The sequence below is a fragment of the Sinocyclocheilus anshuiensis genome, unplaced genomic scaffold, assembly GCF_001515605.1.
Source record: "Sinocyclocheilus anshuiensis isolate Anshui unplaced genomic scaffold, SAMN03320099.WGS_v1.1 scaffold1164, whole genome shotgun sequence".
NCBI classification, from domain to species: domain Eukaryota; kingdom Metazoa; phylum Chordata; class Actinopteri; order Cypriniformes; family Cyprinidae; genus Sinocyclocheilus; species Sinocyclocheilus anshuiensis.
The window spans coordinates 261,280-266,381 of NW_015551103.1; the positions used below are offsets into that span (position 1 = coordinate 261,280).

Sequence of the window (5,102 nt, forward strand, 5' to 3'; positions counted from 1 at the left end):
CAAACACAAAACACCATCATGGTAACACACATGATACTTAATGCATTAAACTTTCATTAAACAACAGAAGATGTAACATAATATACATAAATATATACATAACTAATAACAAAAACTATTAAAAAAACATGATTATTTAAACAAAATACTTTCAAATGTGGAGTGTCATGCAGGGAATTCTGGGAATATCAGTTTATAGTTTTTGACTGTAAATTACACATTGATTTGTTATTTTTACTTCTAAAAACGGTCAAATTAACAGCATTTTACTGTAAAATGACATGAAATGTCTGGTTAGATATTTTACAGTTTTTCCCTGTATATAGTACGGGAACTTACTGTTAACCTATTAACAGTTTTTTTCCGTAGCGTTTTTACAAAATGTTACAGTTAAAATTACACTTATTTTTTACAGTGTACTACAGTATCACAACTCCAGCACATTGATGGGTATGTTAAAAAACTGTTCGGGAGATTTATCTTCCCTCAAGATCCTTGATAAAGTAGTCCATACATTTGTCTGGAGGAATACTCTACTACTGTGGTCATGTTTTACATCAAATATTTATAATAGTTCTGTCAAACTGGATGTTTCATCGCTGCACTAATTTTGCGCTCTCTCAATATCTCTAGACTGCACAGAGTGCCGTCCCAACGGACAGCTAAATGCATCTCAGCAAACCCCACACAGAACTCCAATGAGCCGCAGCCGTGCATCCCACGGGCTTACATGAATGTGTTTATCCCAAGTGGGTTTAATTTTGTCCCTCTCAGTCACTTTAGTCCTCTAAACTCGACATCTCCTTCTACCTCTCTCCTCTCCTCAGTTACATCATGATGCTCCACCGGACTCTCTCTCTTTAACCCAGATGGGGTTTGGGATGAATTGGAAAATGAAGACCCTGACACAAATAATCCGCTGTGCTTGACAATGGCCATTACGCTGCTGAAATAATTGGCTTTTTTAACAAGCTGGTGTGAGAAGCAATTTTCCAATGTCTGAGCAATTTATTTTCTCACCACATACTCTTAAAATAATACAAAAAAGAAAAACAAACACAATATGCCAAACGACCTTCATAAAAGGTACCGTGTTTTGTCGTTAGCCTTGCCTCTAGTATTGCTGTCAATCAAATGCTGCTTCACACCCACTGGACCCTCTAGACTTCTTCCTTAAATATTGATAAACCAATAACAGCAGATTATGATATAGTGACTTTTTATTCATTTAGAGGGCAGAGGTCATTTCTCCAGTGACTGCAGCTCAATGTTTTGCTCACTAGATGAATTATTATGTAGGAGAAGGTATGTCATCCTGTGGACTTTGAGAACGTAACTTTAAAAATGCTGCATTCACATGAAGGAAGGAAGGTATATAGGCATATTCAGATCCATGTTAACCCACGATCCTGTGCGTGGGGTTAAAGCACTGACTTAGTCACAGTCATAGCATCCTATTGCTAAAAAGGCCCTCGTCTTTGATGGTATTCTTGTGAGGAACCAGAAGATAAATTGGATTCTGAAATCCTAAGAAGATAAATCCCCTCGGATTCAATGTAGGGTCATACGATCACCATGTACACCACTGAGGGATGTTTTTTATAACCTGGAGACAAAAGCAAATTATTCTAATTTTGTGATGGCCTCTTTCACATGGGAAGCAGTTAAAAGCAAAGAACGCAAAGTTCAAATAGTTAAAGGTGGAAGGTTTAGAAGTTTCAAAATTGTGAGTAAGCTATTTTCTTGATTTTAAAATTACACCGGTGGTTTTATTAGCGAGAGAGACATTGAAATAACCCAGTATGGAGTCATCACATCCATCAAAAAATGACTTCTTGTCTATTACACATCCAAACAACAAAAACTAAGGCAAGCAAAGACATAAAGACGGAATACTGGCTTTGAAGGAAGAGAAAGGACATCTGAGGCCATGGAAACAAGCATTTGGTGTCGTGTTTCATTATTTTATGATTTTATAAAAGCAACATGCTGAATAAGGATGTGAATTTCAGCTCAATGCAGTGACCCAGCAGTGAGTCGTTCTACCAGCAGATGGCAGTAGTGTAACAGAGTTCAGATGATAAGACACTACCACACACTCGCACACGCACACATTCAGGAGGAGGATGCTCACTTGCATACATGCAGAAACGCTTCTGTGAGCTACCTAGAAAATATTTCTAATTCCATACATTTACAGTCACATTACTATGGATCCGTAATCGTACAGGATCAAACAGCACGCACTTGTCTGAGTCTGAGTACTTCCTCCCATCACATGGGAGAATCTACCTTCTGCGTGTGTGTGTGTGTGTTGGCTACCACTTTTAAGAGCTACACGAAGCTCGTGTGGTGCAGAGTCTTTTGATTCAGTGTCTCGCTCTCTGCCAGGGTCGGAGCTTAACAGCCGTGTTTCCAGCTGTGCAAAACTGTGGACTTGGAGACACTTGAGCCACTATCTACAATATACAATTGTAAAACTGCCCACCCTCTGTATAAATGCAACACTGAAGCTTCCTGTCGCTTGACCCCTCCTGCGCTGTTTTTCTTTCCATCCTCTTGTTGCGTTTTCTTTTCTATTTCATTGCCTCTATCTTTCCCTTACACACACATTTTTTGTCAAACACATTTGGTTCATATATATTTTTTTCTATTTTTTTAAGTTTCTATGGCATGAAAAACTACTTATTGCGGAAACATTTGCAACGTGTGTGCAATAACAAACTTGTTAAAATATGATCAAATGAAACGATAATGATAGTGCAAACAGGGTAAAAAGCAAAAAAAAAAAAATAAGTAATGAAAAATTTAATCAAATAAAAAAGAAAGGAAGCAACAATTAATTTTAATAAAAATGGAAAAGAAAACTTTTTTGCATGCTTTAGTTATATTGCTAAAGCATTTTCAGTTTACAGTTGCAGTTACATCTATTATAAAACAAAATTACAGTAGAGTAAATATAAATTAAAATTAAATTACAAACAGAAAAATATATAAAGTATATATGGAATGTATAATATTATTTAATATAAAATAAAATAATAAAATAAAAAAATCTGGACATGGTAGCCTCCATATGCTGGATTCTTTATCTCACATGCATGAGTGTATATTATATTAAACATTTTTCAAAAGAGCTATTTATTTCTTCAGGGGTAAATCTTTTTTTAATAAGGGAATAATACTGATAGCACCTTTAAATACATAATTTAGAAGGTTAAACTAAAGGAAAATAAGACTAAATGCCTTATGAGCATAAGTTTAGAGATATATGATGCCTCCTGTCTCTTTCTTTCCTCCACACACAGACCTGCTCTCTTTTTCTCTCCCCCTCCAAACATGCCCCCTCTGCCTTCTACATCTGCTGAGTACACAGTTAACAGCTCGACCTGCCGCTCCGCATCCTGATTTGCCCATCGAACCTGTCACCTCCTAATCTCTAAAATGCCTCATGTCACACACGCTAAACACACACTCACCCCACAGGCCATCTGAAAAGCTATCCGGGGGTGCTAAAATGCTCAGGCCAGTTCTGTGAACAATCCTTCTCATTTCTCCACACACCGATACCCCCATGTATGGATTTCATGTGGATTACATCACAAATCACTTTATCCCCCAAGAATTCTGTCAAGAAGTCCAGTCTCTCCACCCGCAGCTAATGCCCTCTGAAACCCTTTCAGTCTGTTTATCTCATGATCTGACCGACTTCTCCAGTCCAGAAAGAGGAACCTCTGAGATTCACACATTCTTTTGCTGTGAAGGAAGGCAAGTGGGAGCTTATCTGGAATAAGATATTGTTTTCCTTTACGCTCCTCACAGGTAACCCGTTGAGGAACACGGAGAGAGTTCCAGATCAGTGCTTTCGGGGCCAGTTGTCCCCTGAGCATGTGAATGTATGAAGTGCTGCTTTAGGGAGAACAGCACTAATGCTTCTCTGTCATTAGCAGGCTGTCTAAAAGGCCCTCTTGCTCTAACCTCAGTTAGAGAGCATCCCCTCAGGGAGAGTAGTGAATGTGTAATACAAAGCAATATCCCACCACAGCTGTATATCAACTTCCTCTGTTCATGAAAAACAAAGTTGCGGCCGGCGGGAATCCAATAGGCGAGCCTTAGCTGCAAGCTCTGGCTCAAGGGTAATGTGCACGCAAAGCTCATTTCCCATGAATCAAAAAAGTGATTTCAAAAACATATTTAATGTGCCGCTGTACCTTGTTCTCTGAGCTAGTGCATTTGATGTTGGCGACAGCACTAGAAGACGACGGCTGTGGCTAACACCTGTGGATAAAGCATACACTGCGCTGCTTTAACGCACTTTGTTCTGCTCCTCGCTGCCTCGTAACAAACTGTTGTTTGTTGGTAGAGCTCAACTTTTGCAGAGCTAGCTTTAATGTTTACACTGTCCTGTGAAGGTTAAACGCGGGGCTCTAAACAAGGGTGTTGGTGACTAGATTGGTTCCCATTAAGACTTTAGATATGCAAGAAGTTATGGAGGCAGTGACACAAAATACAATCTGAATTTGTGAACTTTGTTTAGACACACTGTAAAAAAAAAAAGGTAATTTGAAATGTTTCAAGTAATTTTACAGTTAAATACTCTTAAATGTATAGTTTTTGGATGACTGTAAAGTGAAAAAGAACAATTCATCTTATAATTTACAGTTAAGAACCGTAGATCCCTGTGGCACTTCACATTTGATGGCTTTTCATTGAAATTTCTTCTTAGTTTTTTCTAGTCATTAGTTATATGCATTAGGGTTTCATATAACATACTATGTTGTTAAATCAATGTTTATTGAATATTATTTTAGTGCTGGTGTTTTATCTTTGTGTGCATGACACTGCACAAAAATAAATAAATAAAACATTTGAAGTTGCAAATAAAGTTTACTGGAGAATGATTTACAAGAAAATACTATTTCAAATTTTCTACTTCAAAATGTCATGTTTAAAGGGGTCATATGATGCTGCTAAAAAGAACATTATTTTGTGTATTTGATGTAATGAAATGTGTTTATGCGGTTTAAAGTAAAAAAAACACATTATTTTCCACATACTGTACATTATTGTTTCTCCTCTATGCCCCGCCTTTTTGAAACGCG

At 37.5% G+C, this 5,102-nt stretch overlaps 1 protein-coding gene across 1 annotated transcript in view; it reads right to left on the reverse strand.

Annotated features, from left to right (window-relative positions):
* LOC107662807 (O-acetyl-ADP-ribose deacetylase MACROD2-like) overlaps positions 1-5,102 on the reverse strand; it is a 443,444-nt gene that overhangs the window by 30,218 nt on the left and 408,124 nt on the right. The window lies entirely within an intron of this gene.